Source organism: Hordeum vulgare, chromosome 1H (assembly GCF_904849725.1).
Source record: "Hordeum vulgare subsp. vulgare chromosome 1H, MorexV3_pseudomolecules_assembly, whole genome shotgun sequence".
Lineage (NCBI taxonomy): Eukaryota > Viridiplantae > Streptophyta > Magnoliopsida > Poales > Poaceae > Hordeum > Hordeum vulgare.
The window spans coordinates 387,667,931-387,687,955 of NC_058518.1; positions in this window are offsets into that span (position 1 = coordinate 387,667,931).

The window sequence follows — 20,025 nt, forward strand, 5'->3', positions numbered from 1 at the left end:
ACCTTGACTATCCTTGATCAACTGGCTAGCCAACTAGAGGCTTGCTAGGGGCAGTGTTTTGTCTATGTATCCACACATGTATCTAAGACTTCATTCAATACAATTATAGCATGGATAATAAAAGATTATCCTGATACATGAATTATAATAATAATTTATTTATCATTGCCTCTAGGGTATAATTCCAACAAGTGGGGATCATTGTGTACATAGTTCTCGAACCCGCAGGGTCTGCACACTTAGGTTCGGTGATGTTTAGGTATAGTTGAATTATTGATGTTGGTAAACAAATGTTGTTTGAAGTCCCGGATGAGATCCCGGACATCACGAGGGTTTCCGGAATGGTCCGGAGATGAAGATTGATATATATAGAAGTGTCCATTTGGCTTCCGGAATATTTTCGGGCATTATTGGTAAAGTACCGGGAGTGATGAATGGGTTCCAGAGTTCCACCGGGAGGGCCCCCCCGCCCGGGAGGGAACCAAAGAGGTCCAAGGGTGGCGCACCAGCCCGTGGTGGGCTGGTGGCCAGCCCAAGGAGGCCTATTAGGCAAAGGGGAACAAGGAAAGGAGGGTGAGGCCAAACCAAATTGGGGAAGGGGAGTCGTCCTTGCAAACCGTATTGGAGGAGGACTCCTACTCCTCTCCTTGCGTTGGCCGAACCCTAGGGCTTGTCCCTAGGGCGCCGCCCCTCCCCTCCCTCCTATATATAGTGGAGGTGAGAGAGGCTTTTGGAGCCTCAAGCCAAGGCGCAACCCCCTCTCCCTCCACCACTCTGTGACACCCCGTAGCTAGTTCGACACGGTACGGTGAAGCTCTGCGTGAGTAGCTCCACAACCATCACCGCCACGTCATCGTGCTGCTGGAGAATTCAGCTACTGATACGTCTCCAACGTATCTATAATTTTTGATGGTTTCATGCTATTATCTTGTCAAACTTTGGATGTTTTGTATGCCTTTTATATATTTTTTGGGACTAACTTATTAACTCAGTGCCAAGTGCCAGTTCCTGTTTTTTCCATGTTTTTGACCCCTTTCAGAGGAGGATTTTGAACGGAGTCCAAACGGAATGAAACTGCCAAAAAGATTTTTTTCCGAAACACAAAAAGATCGGGAAGCCGGAGAATCAGGGCAGGGGGCCTGCAGGGACCCCACAAGCCCTCATGGCACGGCCAGGGGGCGCGCCACCCTGGCTTGTGGTCTCCCTGGGCCACCTCTGCCCTAGGTTTTGCGCCTATATATTCCCTAAAATCCCAGAAAAAATCATGAGATCATCGAAAGTACTTTTTCGCCGCCGCAAGTTTCTGTCTCCGCAAGATCCCATGTGGGGCACGTTCTGGTGCCCTGCCGGAGGGGTATTCGGACATGGAGGGCTTCTTCATCAACACCGTGACCTCTCCGATGATGCGTGAGTAGTTCACCATAGACCTACGGGTCCATAGCTAGTAGCTAGATGGCTTCTTCTCTCTCTTGGATCTTCAATACAAAGTTCTCCGTGATCTTCATGGAGATCTATCCGATGTAATCTTCTTTTGCGGTGTGTTTGTCGAGATCCGATGAATTGTGGATTTATGATCAGATTATCTATGAATCTTAGTTGATTTTCTTCTGATCTCTATTATGCATGATTTCATATCCTTGTAATTCTCTTCGAGTTGTGGGTTTTGTTTGGCCAACTAGATCTATGATTCTTGCAATGGGAGAAGTGCTTGGTTTTGGGTTCATACCGTGCGGTGACCTCACCCAGTGACAAAAGGGGTAGCAAGGCACGCATCATGTTGTTGCCATCAAGGGTAAAAAGATGGGGTTTTCATCATTGGTTTGAGATTATCCCTCTACATCATGTCATCTTGCTTATGGCGTTACTCTGTTCGCCATGAACTCAATACACTAGATGCATGCTGGATAGCGGTCGATGTGTGGAGTAATAGTAGTAGATGCAGAAAGTATCGGTCTACTTGTCTCGAACGTGATGCCTATATGTATAATCATTGCCTTAGATATCGTCATGACTTTGCGCGGTTCTATCAATTGCTTGATAGTAATTTGTTCACCCACCATAATATTTGCTATTTTGAGAGAAGCCTCTAGTGAACACTATGGCCCCCGGGTCTACTCCACACCATATTTTCAGCCTTACACTTTTCCTTCGTTGCACTTTCTGCCTTCAGATCTCACTTTGCAATCAATCTTGAAGGGATTGACAACCCCTTTATAGCGTTGGGTGCAAGCTCTTTGTGTTTGTGCAGGTACGCTGGACTTGACGAGATTCTCCTACTGGATTGATACCTTGGTTCTCAAACTGAGGGAAATACTTACTGCTCCTGTGCTGCATCACCCTTTCCTCTTCAAGGGAAAAACTGACGCAAGCAAGAGAAGTAGCAAGAAGAATTCCTGGCGTTGCGGGGGAAGGACTTTTGTTGCCGTAGCAGAAGAATTTCTGGCACCGTTGCCGGGGAGGAGGATCAAGTCAAGAATAGTCTCCCGTCAACGTGCCAATTTCTGGCGCCGTTGCCAGGGAGGATCAAGTCAATAAATCATCCAAGTAAGTGTCGCAAACTCATCTCTTGCAGTTACTTTGTTTGCCGGTTGCCTCTCTTTTTCCTCTCCCCCACTTCACCAATTTGCCTTTTTCGTTTTCCTTTTTCGTTCGCCTTTTCGTTCGCCCTTTTTTTCTCGCTTGCTCTTTGTTCGCTTGTGTGCTTGCTTGCTTGCTGAAGTCACCATGAATGAAAACACCAAACTTTGTGACTTCTCGAATACTAATAATAATGATTTTATTAGTACTCCGATTGCTCCCGCCACTAGTGCGGAGTCATACGAAATCAATGCCGCTTTGCTGAATCTTGTTATGAAAGAGCAATTCTCTTGCCTTCCTAGTGAAGATGTCGCATCCCATCTCAATACCTTCATTGAGATTTGCGATATGCAAAAGAAGAAATATGTGGATAATGATGTGATTAAATTGAAGCTTTTTCCTTTCTCGTTGCGAGATCGCGCAAAAACTTGGTTTTCGTCTTTGCCCAAAAATAGTATTGATTCTTGGGATAAGTGCAAAGATGCTTATATTTCCAAGTATTTTCCGCCGGCTAAGATCATCTCTCTCCGTAATGATATCATGAATTTCAAGCAACTTGATCATGAACATGTTGCACAATCTTGGGAGAGAATGAAATTGATGATTAGCAATTGTCCCGCTCATGGCTTGAGTCTTTGGATGATTATTCAAATCTTTTACGCTGGCTTGAATTTCGCTTCTAGACATATCTTGGACTCCGCCTCAGGTGTAACGTTCATGGAAATCACGTTAGGGGAGGCCACAAAGCTCCTAGACAATATCATGACGAACTACTCTCAGTGGCACACTGAAAAGTCACCTACTAGTAAGAAGGTACACGCTATAGAAGAAATTAACTCATTGAGTGCTAAGATGGATGAGTTAATGCATTTTGTTGCTAGTAGAAGTACTCCTTTAGATCTTAATGATATGCCCTTGCCTTCTTTGATTGAGAGTAGCAACACTAGCTTGGACGTTAATTTTGTTGGTAGGAATAATTTTGGCGACAACAATGCTTTTAGAGGAAACTATGTTCCTAGGCCTTTTCCTAGTAACTCCTCTAATAACTTTACTTTGGCAATTCCTACAACAATACTCATCGAAATTACAATAGATTACCCTCTCATCTAGAGAGTAATATCAAAGAGTTTATCAACTCACAAAATATTTTCAATGCGTCCATAGAGGAAATATTTTCAATGCGTCCATAGAGGAAATTACAATAGATTACCCTCTCATCTAGAGCGTTGATAGAATGTCTAGTGATATTGATGCTTTGAAAGTTAGATGTGCTCCTCCCAAGATCAATATGGATGAAACTTTGAAAGCTATGCGTGTTTCCATGATTGAGAGCAAAGAAAGGACCACCCAAATTCGTGCTAGACATGAATGGCTTAAAAAGGCGTGTTCTCGTGATAAGAATCACGAAGATCTTAAAGTGCTTTGTGTGACTCCCATTGAATCTTTGTTTTCTTGTGACAAACCTAATGATTATAGGGCTGGATATGAATCCACTTTGGTTGAAAAGTGCCCCAATGATTCGGAGTCCATCTATCTTGATGCTAAAAGCATTGAAAGTGGAGTAGAAGATATTAAAACTTTGAGTAGTAATGAAATTACTACCTTGGATTTCAAGGAATTCAATTATGATAGTTGCTCCTTGCTTGAATGCATTTCCTTGATGCAATCCATGTTAAACTCTCCACACGCTTATAGCCAAAACAAGGCCTTTACCGATCATATCGTCGAAGCTATGATAAAATCTCTTGAAGAGAAACTTGAATCGGAAGTCTCTATCCCTAGAAAGCTTCATGATGAGTGGGAACCTACTATCAAAATCAAAATCAAAAACTATGAATGCAATGCTTTGTGTGATTTGGGTGCTAGTGTTTCCGCGATTCCAAAGTCTTTATGTGATGTTCTGGGTTTTAATGAGATTGAAGAGTGTTCTCTTAATTTGCATCTTGCGGATTCTACTCTCAAGAAACCCATGGGAAGGATCAATGATGTTCTTATTATTGCAAATAGGAACTATGTACCCGTGGATTTCATTGTGCTTGACATTGATTGCAATCCTACATGCCCTATTATTCTTGGTAGACCTTTCCTAAAGAAGGGAATATTAGATTTCAATTTCCTTTGAAGAAGGGCATGGAGCACTTTCCTAGAAATAAAATAAGATTGCCTTATGAATCCATGATGAGGGCCACTTATGGTTTGAGCACCAAAGACGACGATACGTGATTCTATCGCTTTTATGCCTAGCTAAGGGCGTTAAACAATAGCGCTTGTTGGGAGGCAACCCAATGAATTTATCTTTTTTCTTTCTGTTTTGTTGCGTCCACGCCATCATAATTCTGTTGTAATTGTGTTTTTTGTGTTTCTTTTTGTGTTTGAGCCAAGCAAAACCTTTATGACTAGTCTTGGTAATGGTTGTTTGATCCTGCTGGAAAAAGACAAAAACTTTTCGCTCACGAGATGATTTTTCATTTTTATTCAGAAAGAGCTGCTGAGTTGATTATTTTTGCTGCTGGTTGATATGCCTTTTGCCCTGGCAGTTGTAATTGTTTAGAATTTTTGAGGTACCAGAAGTATACGAAGTATACAGATTGCTACAGGCTGGTCTGTTTTTCACAGATTCTGTTTTGTTGAGTTGGTTGCTTGTTTTGATGAAACTATGGTTAGTATCGTGGGTTACTAGCCATGTAAAAGTGAGAATAAAGTAGCCCAACACCAATATAGATAGAATTCAAGTTTGCTACAGTACCAAAAGAGGTGGTAGATTGTTTTCTTGTGCTAATGTTATCATGAGTTTCTGTTTAAGTTTTGTGTTGTGGAGTTTTCAAGTTTTGGGTGATGTTCTCATGGACAAAGAGATAAGGAGTGGAAAGAGCTCAATCTTGGGGATGCCCAAGGCATAACAAGCCAAATTCAAGGACACCAAAAAGCCTAAGCTTTGGGATGCCCCGGGAAGGCATCCCCTCTTTCGTCTTCAATCCATCGGTAACATTACTTGGAGCTATATTTTTATTCACCACATGATATGTGTTTTGCTTGGAGCATCTTGTATCGTAGGAGTCTTTTCTTTTTTTGTGTCACAATCATCCTTGCTGCACACCCTTTTGAGAGAGAGACATGCACTCATCGTGATTTTGCTAGGTTGCTCATAGTGCTTCACTTACATCTTTTGAGCTAGATAATTTTGATCTGTGTGCTTCACTTATATCTTTTAGAGCACGGCGGTGCGTGACTTGGTAGTTGTCTTATGCTATGAAAGTAGTACCAACGGTGATTTGTACCCAAAGAGGATACAAAAACCTCCATCTTCATGTGCATTGAGTAGAAAGCGAAGTCTTGATTCCTCTCAATTAGTTTTGAGACGTGGATTTGGTAATATTAAGAGCTATGTTAGTAGGGTGTTGTGAATCTAGAAATACTTGTGTGGAAGTTAGTGATTGCCGTAGCATGCACGTATGGTGAACCGCTATGTTAGGAAGTCGGAGCATAATTGATCTATTGATTGTCATCCTTTGTGTTGAGGTCGGGATCGCGCGATGGTTAACACCTACCAACCCTTCCCCTAGGAGTATGCGTTTAGCACTTTGTTTCGATTACTAATAAAAACTTTCGCAACAAGTATGTGAGTTCTTCATGACTAATGTGATTCCATGGTATATATTCACTTTCACCTTCCACCATTGCTAGCCTCTCTGGTGCCGCGCAACTTTCGCCGGTACACAAACCCACCATATGCCTTCCTCAAAACAGCCACCATACCTAGCTACTATGGCATTTTCATAGCCATTCCAAGATATGTTGCCATGAAACTCCCACCGTTCTGTCTCATGACTTGTGCCGTCACTCTCATATTGCCATTGCATGATTGTAAGATAGCTAGCGAGATGTTTCAACGTCATACGCCAAGCTAGATCGTTGCACATCCCGGTACACTGCCGGAGGCATTTCCTATAGAGCCATTTCTAAGCTTTGAGCTGTGAGTAAATAAAAGTGTGATGATCATCATTATTAGAGCATTGTCCCATGTAAGTAATAAAAAAATAGGCCAAAGTGCCCAATAAAAAGAGGAAGAAAAGAGAAAAAAGAGGCCCAAGAGCCCAAATAAAAAACAAAAGAGAGAAAAACAGAGAAGGGACGATGCTACTATCTTTTTCCACACTTGTGCTTCGTAATAGCACCATGTTCTTCACGATTGAGAGCCTCTCGTTTCGTCACCACCATATTCTAGTGGGAATGTTCATTATATAACTTGGCTTGTATATTCCAATGACGGGCTTCCTCAAAATTGCCCTAGGTCTTCGTGAGCAAGCAAGTTGGATGCACACCCACTAGTTCTACTTTTGAGCTTTCACATACTTATAGCTCTAGTGCATCCTTTGTATGGCAATCCATACTCATTCACATTTATATCTATTAATGGGCATCTCCATAGCCTTTTGATACGCCGAGTCAATGTGACCATCTCCTCCTTTTTGTCTCACAACCACCACCACCCTCTATTCCACCTATAGTGCTATATCCATGTCTCACTGATAACCCACAAGTATAGGGGATCAATTGTAGCCTTTCTCGATAAGTAAGAGTGTCGAACTCAACGAGGATCTAAAGGTAGGACAAATATTCCCTCAAGTTCTATCGACCACCGATACAACTCTACGCACACTTTACGTTCGCTTTACCTAGAACAAGTATGAAACTAGAAGTACTTTGTAGGTGTGATAGGATAGGTTTGGAAGAAAATAAAGAACACGTAAATAAATACTAGGGGCTACTATGAAACAAATACGTTAGTTTAACAAGTGTGGCAAAGTGGTGGTAGGAGTTGCGGAATTGTCCCTAAGCAATTGACTACGTTACTAGTCGGATAACAACTTTTATGTGGGAGAGGCCACTGCTAGCATGTCATCCCTTACTTGGAATTCTATGCACTTATGATTGGAACTATTAGCAAGCAACCACAACTACTAACATTCATTAAGGTAAAACCCAACCATAGCAATAAGATATATTGGTCCCCCTTCAATCCCGTATGCATCAATTTCTATGCTAGGCTGAAGCTTCTGTCACCCTTGCCCTCCAATACATAGTCCTATTAACATACTACTGACCATATGGTGTGATCCACGCGCGCGCTCATATGATGGGCACCAAAGGAAAACAACATAACCACAAGCAAATTAAACCAATCATAGAAATTCATCAATCACCGATAGGACAACAAAAATCTACTCACACATCATAGGATGGCAACACTTCATTGGATAATAATATGAAGCATAAAGAACCATGTTCAAGTAGAGGGTACAGCGGGTTGAGGGAGAGTGGACCGCTGAATATAGATGGGGGAAGGTGATGTAGGTGTTGGTGAAGATGACGGAGGTGTTGGTGTAGATCGCCGTCACACGATGATGTCCCTGGTGGCGTTCCGGCGCCGTCGGGAGAGAGGGGGAGAGAGACCCCCTTCTTCTTCTTCTTCCTTGACCTCCTCCCTAGATGGGAGACGGGTTTCCCCTCTGGTCCATGGTCTCCATGGCGGCGGAGGGGCGAGATCCCCTCCGAGATTGGATCTCTCTCTTTGTGTCCTTTTGTTTCTGTGCTCTCGGATTCTGGTTTCACCGTTTTCTTAAATTCCCGGAGATCCGTAACTCCGATTGGGCTGAAATTTTAACATGATTTCTTCCGGAAATTATCTTTCTTGCGGCGAAAGAAGGGCCCCAAATGCCTTAGGGATTCGTCACAAGCCTGCCAAGCGCGACCCCACCCCCAGGCCGCAGCTAGGGGGCTTGTGACCCCCTTGGGCATCGTTTCGCGTTGATTCTTCTTCCCAAAAATCATAAATATTCCCAAAAAAATCCCCATAGGTTTTTTACTGAGTTTGGACTTCGTTTGGTATGGATAATCCACGAAACAAAAAACATGCAACAAACAGGAACTGGCATTGGGCACTGGATCAATATGTTAGTCCCAAAAAATAGTATAAAAAGTTGCCAAAAGTATATGAAAGTTGTAGACTATTGGCATGAAACAATCAAAAATTATAGATACGATAGAGACGTATCAGCATCCCCAAGCTTAATTCCTGCTCGTCCTCGAGTAGGTAAATGATAAAAAAGATAATTTTTGATGTGGAATGCTACCTACCATAATCTTGATCATATAATCTAATCATGGCATAAATACTAAAACACGAGTGATTCGAAGCAATAGTCTATCATTTGACATAAAGACAATAATATTTCAAGCATACTAGCAAAGAAATCATGTCTTCTCAAAATATCATGGCCAAAGAAAGTTATCCCTACAAAATCATATAGTCTGGCTATGCTCCATCTTCCCCACACAACGTATTTAAATCATGCACAACCCCGGTTTTAGCCAAGCAATTGTTTCATACTTTAGTGTTCTCAAACTTTTTCAACTTTCACACAATACATGAGCGTGAGCCATGGACATAACACTATAGGTGGAATAGAATATGGTGGTTGTGGAGAAGACAAAAAGGAGGAGATAGTCTCACATCAACTAGGCGTATCAACGGTCTATGGAGATGCCCATCAATAGATATCAATGTGAGTGAGTAGGGATTGCCATGCAATAGATGCACAATAGCTATAAGTGTATGGGAGTTCAAAAAGAAACTAGTGGGTGTGCATCCAACTCGCTTGCTCACGAAGACCTAGGGCAATTTGAGGAAGCCCATCATTGGAATATACAAGCCAAGTTCTATAATGAAAATTTCCCACTAGTATATGAAAGTGACAACATAGGAGACTCCCTATCATGAAGATCATGGTGCTACTTTGAAGCACAAGTGTGGTAAAGGATAGTAGCATTGTCCCTTATCTCTTTTCTCTCATTTTTTTTCTCCTTTTTTTGGTCGGCTTCTTTGGCCTCTTTTTTTATTTGGGCTTCATTGGCCTCTTTTATTACTTCCTCACATGGGACAATGCTCTAATAATGATGATCATCACACTTTTATTTACTTACAACTCGATATTTAGAACAAAATATGACTCTATATGAATGCCTCCGGCAGTGTACCGGGATGTGCAATGATCTAGCGTAGCAATGACATCAAAAAACGGACAAGCCATGAAAACATCATGCTAGCTATCTTACGATCATGCAAAGCAATATGACAATGATGGTGCGTGTCATAATAAACGGAAGGATGGAAGTTGCATGGCAATATATCTCGGAATGGCTATGGAAATGCCATAATAGGTAGGTATGGTGGCTGTTTTGAGGAAGGGTATATGGTGGGTGTAATACACCGGCGAAAGTTGCGGTGTACTAGAGAGTCTAGCAGTCGTGGAAGGGTGAGAGTGCGTATAATCCATGGACTCAACATTGGTCATTAAGAACTCACATACTTATTGCGAAAGTCTATTAGTCATCGAAACAAGGTACTATACGCATGCTCCTAAGGGAAGGGTTGGTAGGAGCTAACCATCGCGCGATCCCGACTTCCACACAAAGGATGACAATCAATAAATAAATCATGCTCCGACTTCGTCACATAACGGTTCACCATACGTGCATGCTACGGGAATCACAAATCTTAACACATGTATTTCTACGAATACACAATTACTCACTAGCATGACTCTAATATCACATCTTCATGTCGCAAAACTATTGCAAGGAATCAAACATATCATATTCAGCGATCTACAACTTTTATCTAGGATTTTATGACTAACCATGTGAATGACCAACTCCTGTTAACTCTCTAAATAGGTATAAGTGAAGCATGAGAGTTTAATTCTTTCTACAAAAGATATGCCCCGCTCTAACAAATATAAGTGAAGCAAAAGAGCATTCTACAAATGGCGGTTTTCTATGTGTAGGGAAACAGGCAATCCAAACTTCAAATGATATAAGTGAAGCACATGAAGCATTCTATAAAGCCACCAAAGACTATCTCATATAAGGATGGCAATTTTACCCAAGGGTACGGATACCCGCGGGTACCGTACCCGCATGGGCAGGGTATGGGCACACTTTTATACCCATGGGTAGTACCCATACCCTACCTGTTAAATCATGGGTAGGGTACGGGTATAGCCATGTACCTGTGGGTATGCCCATACCCTACCCATTTTTGAACTAATGTTATGTTATCGTCAATTAATCATTAATTTTTCATGTGACTCGTCTACTCCTATTAACTTATGAGTATGTTGTGATTTCTCAATTTTTCTCATGGTCATGTACTCATCTACCTCTTATCGAGCCAAGATAAATCAATTTTGTGTCAAATGTGCTATCAGTGAGTGTAAAATTGTGAACAATTTGTGTACTATTTGTTCTACCCGTTGGGTACCCAATGGGTACAGGTAATCGTCGGGTATGGGTGTGGGTAAAGTTTTATACCCGTGGGTATAGGTATGGGTAGAATTTTCTACCCATTAACTATACGGGTATGGGTATGGTATTGCTCTACCCTGCCCATACCCTACCCATTGCCATCCTTAATCTCATACCAGCATGGTGCATAAAAGAAAAAGGAAAAATAAACACAAAAGACGCTCCAAGCATTTGCACATATCATGTGACGAATAAAAATATAGCTCCGAGTAAAATTACCGATAGATTGTAGACGAAAGAGGGGATGCCTTCCGGGGCATCCCCAAGCTTAGACGCTTGAGCCTTCCTTGAATAGCACCTTGGGGTGCCTTGGGCATCCCCAAGCTTAGGCTCTTGCTTCTCCTTATTCCTTCATCCATTGTGGTCTCACCCAAAACTTGAAAACTTCAATCACACAAAACTCAACAAAACCTTCGTGAGATCCGTTAGTATAATAAAGTAAATCACCACTTTAAGTACTGTTGTGAACTCATTCCAATTCATATTAGCATTATATCTACTGTAATCCAACTTCACCATGGTTCATACCCCCCGATACTACCCATAGATTCATCAAAATAAGAGAACAATGCATAGAAAACGGAATCTGTCAAAAACAGAACACTCTGTAGTAATCTGAACTTATACCACACTTCTGATGCTCCACAAATTCTGAACTATTATGAAAATTAGGGAAATTTTCATATCAATCAACAGCAAAAATAATCATCTAAAAAGCTCTTTCTGGATAGGAATTAAAAATAATTTCGTGAGCACAAAGTTTTTGTCTTTTTCAGCATGATCAAACAACTATCACCCAAACTAATCATAAAGGCTTTACTTGGCACATTATTTTTATAATACAATGGAATTGTACAAGGGGATAATTATTTTTGCGAGAAACTTCCATGAAAAATTCTACATTGTTTCCATGAGCATGAACACAATTGTTCAAGGTCAACCCTTACTTCCGCAATGCATCACCTTTCAATCACTTCTCTTTTTGAAAAAGTTTTAAGTTCCCCTCTATATTTTTTTTGTTTTTAAACTATATAAAAGAACTCAACAGAAATAAATGACTCTCTAAAACTTCCGGGTTGTCTCCGAGGCACCGCTTTCTTTAAAGCCATTAAGCTAGGCATAAAGTGCTCAAGTAATGGATCCACCCGGATCCCAAGGTATATCAAAGCCAATTTTAATTGACAATGATTTGTGATTTAGTAGTGAGCACAAGGTAACATATATCATGCAATGACGAAGTCTAACTCTCTTCCTATGCATTGGCATGTCATAAAAGAATAATTCATGCACATCAAGTAAATGCCAATACATAGCATAAGTAGTTTCTTGCAATTTTATCGTATTGGAAACATAGAGAGGTGAGATGTAGTTCCTCTCTCATAACAATTGCAAGTAGGAGCAGAAAGCACATGCATATTATATTCATCAAAATCATCATGTGTAATAGTAGAAGGCAACCCATCTATGTAATCCCTAATAAGAGCAAACTTCTCCGATATAGTGTAGTTGGGAGAGTTCAAAAAGATAATAGGACTATCATAAGTGGGTGCGATAGCAACAATTTCATGTTTAACATAAGGAACTATAGCAAGTTCATCTTCATAAGCATCATTCATATTGGCATCATGGCCACAAGCATAGCAAGCATCAAGTTCATCAAAAAGGGATATTTCAAACGAATCCAAGTGATCATAGCAATCAACATAGCATTCATCCTTCGGTAAGAATGAAGGGGAACTAAACAATGTATGAGTTGAAGAGTTACTCTCATTAGAAGGTGGGCACGGATAGCTAGTCCGCTCTTCCTCCTTTTGTTCTTCGCTCTCCTCGTCATCTTTTTTATCTAATGAGCTCATAGTTTCAGCATTTTCTTCTTCCATAGTTTCCTGCAAAATATTATTCTCTTCTTGGGCAGCGAAGAATTTCTCCATAAATCGATAAATATGGGCATTATATTCATAATTAGTGTAACAATAACGAAGCATAACCAAATTTTCAGATCGGTAAGCAGCATCATCATTATCATCACACCCTTTAAATAGAGCTTCAATTTCATAAGCACCCATAAAATCGACAAACTCTTCTATTTGTTCCACATCATAGTAATCATATATACCATTAGCATAAGAAGCCAAGGTTTCATTATCATTAAATTTCCAAGAAAAGGGAAGGTGTTTAGCCTTCATCCTAGAGCAACAAGTAATATCATATCTCGAGCATAGCTCCCAAGCATACCATTTCAACAAATGAATTTGATCTCATAATAGTTTCCCTTTTAGAGTCAAGTGATAATCCCTAAAGTATTCACGTTGATCCAATGTGTATCCCATTATATAATTTAATGGGGTTTTCTCAGGATTATTAAAGAAGTGCATAATATTTTCCACATAACGAGCATCGAGGGTTTTAGGAGGTTCCCCATCTCCATGAGTAGAAAGTACACCAATTTTTTTTGGTATTTCGTGTTCCATATCCATAACTAAAGATAGAGAACAACTTAGAACATCAAATAAATCTACTTAGTGATAAAGCAAACAAGCACACACGAGAATATTCACATCACGCTATTGGTTCCCGGCAACAGCGCCAGAAAAAGGTCTTGATAACCCACAAGTATAGGGGATCAATTGTAGCCTTTCTCGATAAGTAAGAGTGTTGAACCCAACGAGGAGCTAAAGGTAGGACAAATATTCCCTCAAGTTCTATCGACCACCAATACAACTCTACGCACACTTTACGTTCGCTTTACCTAGAACAAGTATGAAACTAGAAGTACTTTGTAGGTGTGATAGGATAGGTTTGCAAGAAAATGTAGAACACATAAATAAAGACTAGGGGCTGCTAAGAAATAATTACGTTAGTTTAACGAGTGTGGAAAAGTGGTGGTAGGAGTTGCGGAATTGTCCCTAAGCAATTGACTACGTTACTAGACCGATAGCAAGTTTTATGTGGGAGAGGCCACTGCTAGCATGTCATCCCTTACTTGGAATTATATGCACTTATGATTGGAACTATTAGCAAGCATCCGCAACTACTAACGTTCATTAAGGTAAAACCCAACCATAGCAATAAGATATATTGGCCCCCCTTCAATTCCGTATGCATCAATTTCTATGCTAGGGTGAAGCTTCTGTCACTCTTGCCCTCCAATACATAGTCCTATTAACATACTACTAACCCTATGGTGTGATCCACGTGCGCGCTCATATGATGGGCACCAAAGGACAACAACATAACCACAAGCAAATTAAACCAATCATAGCAATTCATCAATCACCGATAGGACAACAAAAATCTACTCAGACATCATAGGATGGCACACATCATTGGATAATAATATGAAGCATAAAGTTCCATGTTCAAGTAGAGGGTACATCGTGTTGCGGGAGAGTGGACTGCTGAATATAGATGGGGAAGGTGATGTAGGTGTTGGTGAAGATGACGGAGGTGTTGGTGTAGATCGCCGTCACACAATGATGTCCCTGGCGGCGTTCCGGCGCCGCCGGGGGAGAGGGGGAGAGAGCCCCCCTTCTTCTTCTTCTTCCTTGACCTCTTCCCTAGATGGGTGAAGGGTTTCCCCTCTGGTCCATGGTCCCCATGGCGGCGGAGGGGTGAGAGCCCCTCCGAGATTGGATCTCTCTCTCTGTGTCCTTCTGTTTATGCGCTCTCAGATTCTCGCTTTCACCGTTTTCTTAACTTCCTGGAGATCCGTAACTCCGATTGGGCTGAAATTTTGACATGATTTTTTTCCGGATATTATGTTTCTTGTGGCAAAAGAAGGGCCCCAACCGCCTTAGGGATTGGTCACAAGCCTTCCAGGAACGGCCCCACCCCCAAGCTGTGGCTAGGGGGTTGTGACCCCCTCGGGCATCATTTCGCGTTGATTCTTCTTCCCAAAAATCATAAATATACAAAAAAAATCCCCATAGGTTTTTTATTGAGTTTGGACTTCATTTGGTATGGATAATCTGCGAAACAAAAAACATGCAACAAACAGGAAGTGGCACTAGGCACTGGATCAATGTGTTAGTCCCAAAAAATAGAGTAAAAAGTTGCCAAAAGTATATGAAAGTTGTAGACTATTGGCATGAAACAATCAAAAATTATAGATACGATGGAGACATATCACTCACGCTCATGTATTGCGTGATAGTTACAAAAAGTTTGAGAACGTAAAAGTGCGAAAACAATTACTTGGCCAATACCGGGGTTGTGCATGATTTACATTAGTTGTGTGAGGATGATGGAGCATAGCCAGACTATATGATTTTGTAGGGATAACTTTCCTTGGCCTTGTTATTTTGAAAGTTCATGATTACCTTGCTAGTTTGCTTGAAGTATTATTGTTTTCATGTCAATAGCAAACTATTGTTTTGAATCTTACGGATCTGAACATTCATGTCACATGAAAGAAGTTGCACAGGACAACTATGCTAGGTAGCATTCCACATCAAAAATCCATTCTTTATCACTTCCCTACTCGAGGACGAGCAGGAGTTAAGCTTGGGGATGCTTGATACATCTCCAACGTATCTATAATTTTTGATGGTTTCATGCTATTATTTTGTCAAACTTTGGATGTGTTGTATGCCTTTTATATATTTTTTGGGACTAACTTATTAACTCAGTGCCAAGTGCCAGTTCCTATTTTTTCCATGTTTTTGACCCCTTTCAGAGGAGGATTTTGAACGGAGTCCAAATGGAATGAAACTGCCAAAAAGATTTTTTCCGAAATAGAAAAAGACCGGGAAGCCAGAGAATCAGGGCAGGGGGCCTACAGGGACCCCACAAGCCCCATGGCCGCGCCACCCTGGTTTGTGGGCTCCCTGGGCCACCTCTACCCTAGGTTTTGCGCCTATATATTCCCTAAAATCCCAGAAAAAAATCAGGAGATCATCGAAAGTACTTTTCCGCCGCCGCAAGCTTCTGTCTCCGCAAGATCCCATCTGGGGCACATTCTGGTGCCCTGCCGGAGGGGGATTCGGACACGGAGGGCTTCTTCATCAACACCATGACCTCTCCGATGATGCGTGAGTAGTTCACCATAGACCTACGGGTCCATAGCTAGTAGCTAGATGGCTTCTTCTCTCTCTTGGATCTTCAATACAAAGTTCTCCATGATCTTCATGGAGATCTATCCGATGTAATCTTATTCTGCGGTGTGTTTGTCGAGATTCGATGAATTGTGGATTTATGATCATATTATCTCTGAATCTTATTTGAGTTTCGTATGATCTCTCTTATGCATGATTTCATATCCTTGTAATTCTCTTCGAGTTGTGGGTTTTGCTTGGCCAACTAGAACTATGATTCTTGCAATGGGATAAGTGCTTGGTTTTGGGTTCATACCGTGCGATGTCCCCACCCAGTGACAGAAGGGGTAGTGAGGCACGCATCGTGTTGTTGCCATCAAGGGTAAAAAGATGGGGTTTTCATCATTGGTTTGAGATTATCCCTCTACATCATGTCATCTTGCTTAAGGCGTTACTCTGTTCGTCATGAACACAATACACTAGATGCATGCTGGATAGCGTTCGATGTGTGGAGTAATAGTAGTAGATGCAGAAAGTATCGGTCTACTTGTCTCAGACGTGATGCCTATATGTATGATCATTGCCTTAGATATCGTCATGACTTTGTGCGGTTCTATCAATCGCTCGACAGTAATTTGTTCACCCACCGTAATATTTTCTATTTTGAGAGAAGCCTCTAGTGAACACTATGGTCCCCGGGTCTACTCCACACTATATTTTCAGCCTTACACTTCTCCTTCGTTGCACTTTCCGCCTTCAGATCTCATTTTGCAATCAATCTTGAAGGGATTGACAACCCCTTTATAGCGTTGGGTGCAAGTTCTTTGTGTTTGTGCAGGTACTCTGGACTTGACGAGATTCTCCTACTGGATTGATACCTTGGTTCTCAAACTAAGGGAAATACTTACTGCTCCTGTGCTGCATCACCCTTTCCTCTTCAAGGGAAAAACCGACGCAAGCAAGAGAAGTAGCAAGAAGAATTCCTGGCATTGCCGGGAAGGACTTTTTGTGCCGTAGCAGCTACCTCTTCATCTCTCTTGCTGGATCAAGAAGGCGGAGATCCTCATCGAGTTGCATGTGTGCTGAAGGTGGAGGTGTCGTCCGTTCAACGCTAGATCGGGATGGAGTTCGTGGGACAGCTTGCAATTTGGATCACGAAGACGTTCGAGTATATCAACCATGTTTCTTAACGCTTCCCGCTTAGTGATCTACAAGGGTATGTGGATCCGATCTCCCCTCTCATAGATGATCATCACCATGGATAGGTCTTGCGTGTGCATAGGATTTTTTGTTTCCCATGCAAGGTTCCCCAACAACCTCCACCCTTGCAAAGACGACAAATAACATCAAGTGTTTGCCCTGTGGACGCCATGGATGAAGGAGAGCTCTGTGTTGACCCGGAAGGTGTGCTCTTGGCAGAGGGTGGGGCAAGGGCCTATTTCCTGGTATCTTTGTTGGAGTTGGTGGCTGAAGTAGGTGGTGCTGATGCAGGAGGACATGTGGAAGTAGATGAGGTCCGTGGCGTCCATGAGGAAGTGCGGCCTGCAGAAAAGTTAGTTGTCGCCAATGCGTGCCAATCTTGCACTTCACGTTCAGCTTTGCAAGCAAGATGGAATAAACGAGCGATAGTGTTATAATCCTCATACTCTAGAATAGTCTGAATATCTCTATTTAATCCACCCGTAAAACATGCAAGCATAGCTTCATTGTCCTCAATAATACCACATCTAATCATGCCAGTTTGTCGTTCCTGCGAATATTCTTCTATATTTTTTCCTTGTCTTAAATGCTACAATTTTTGAAGTAATTCATGTTGACAATATGGTGGAACCCAAGGAGTACGCATAGTAGTTTTCGAAGCATCCCAAGTAGTTGGAATATTAGCATGATGTGTTCTACAATGTTCTTACCACCTAACACAAGCAAAACTAGTGAATGAACAAACAACAACAGCAACACGTATATCCCCAGGAAATTGTAAGCATGTAAAATGTTGCTCTCTTTCTAACTCCCAATTAACATATATATCAGGAACATATCTACCTTCAAATGTAGGAATATTCAATTTAATTTTAGGGAGATGTTCATGATCCCGTACCTAAGGAGGTGGTGCAACCCTACCATTTCGGTTGTAACTATGTGGACGACCCGGTGCTTGTGGTTGTGGTTGTTGTCCCTGGTGCTGATTTGGAGCAACCTCTCGCTCATCATCGTTATCACCATCATAATCCTCGTTCTTCTCAGCCACAGAAACCTCAGTAGTAGCAGCAGGAGCAACAACCCTAGGATTATGTGCTTGGCAGGAAGACACATGTCGCGCTCGTCCCACAAAATCTGGGCCTCATTGCTATCATTCTTGCTATTGTTGGAGAGGGATGGAAGCTGCAGCTGGTGATGGTAGACGGGTAAGCACCTCATTGAACTTGGCGTCCATCTTGGTGTTGAATATCTTCTCCAAACCGTCTAGGTTCTCCATGGAATCTCCAAGGCTGGTCACGAAGTCTTGTACTTGGTCAGCCATCATTTTCTAAAATTTATCATGGAGCTCCCGGTTGGTCAGGCTCTCCTAGTCAATCTCGTCGGCTTGTGATCCTAGCATGGTTAGCAGCAATGGGAACACAGAGAAATATGAACCTATAGACTACTAGGAATTGGTGGTGGTGGTGGTGGTAGTAGTATAGTAGTGATGTGTCACAAATCCGTCAAGGAAATCTCAAATTCTTAGGAGTTTTTATCCAGTAGCAGGTGGTGATCGGCAACTGGTGTAGCCAAAACTCTCAAAGCTTGGATAGAGTGATTGTCACGTAGTGTCAAACACATGATCTAGATGTATGTGGAGCTAGGAAGGCCTATAATATGGTAGCAAAAAGGGTCACAATAATTAGTTCAAAGATGCAAAGTTGAAAAGACGCTCAACGATGGTACCGTGCTGGTCCTAGGCTAGACCGTACGAGAGGCGCGAGCCTAGAACACCAACAAAATCACGACGCTACACGTAATCAAGGGGAGAGCCACTTTGATTTTCTTTTTTTGTGCTCTTTTTTTCCAGAAAGTCAATATAATGGCGAGTGTCTCAAAACTCTTCTGAAAGACTAAAAAAAGGTTAGGCAAGAAAAACAATTGACCATTTTTTTGGAGGAATTGAGGGTTGCGACGACCAAAAATTGCGACAAAAATCACTATGGTGGCGAGTGTCTCAAAAATCTCTAAAAAGCCTAACAACACGATAGGAAAAAAACCACCCTTCGAAATTTTGGCCTTTTTTTTAAACCTACTCAGGTAAGGAAATGCGGAACCGAAATCAAAAGGATCTTGAAATTAACCTAATACATAAAGGACTCGGACTAGGATTGGTGGTGGATATGTGGTGGTGATATATGGCAGCAAGGATCATGGTGGCGTGGTGGTGGTATATGGCAGCAACAATGATGGTAGCGTGGTGGTGGTATATGGAAATGATGAAAGATGGCGTGGTGGCGGTGTGACAATGTGTGAACAGAACTCGAATACTCTAAAGGACTAGACACTAAGACGAGCAACTTGACACGACGATGCTACCGCAAATTCAACAAAGCAAAATACTGAAAAGACTATGCAAATGCTCAGGTTGGTTCGGATATGATGATCTAACCCGAATTTTTTTTGTGGCTTTTCTGTGGACTATAGGTATGAAGAACACATGCGATCTAACAATGAAAAACTGGTAAAATCTCACCGAGCAACTTGGAAATCTGATATCACTTGATAGGGGCGAAGTTGTCCCTGACTTTTTATGATATGGAGGTTATCGTTTTTGGTGGAGTGGACTTTGATGAACTGACTATGAACGTGTGAGGACGTCGCGCCTTAGCAATCACTAAACCAACTCCGAGAGGGTATTGACCATGCGGGAGCACGATCAACCTGACCACGAGGGTCTGTTTCCTGCACGCAAATGAAGGACAAGCAAGAAACTAAGATTGCAATCTGGATATTGCGAATATAAGAGGAAAGCTTTATTGATAAAAGTGGGGTTCTTAGACGCCTTTGTGTGGTCGTGGAACACAAA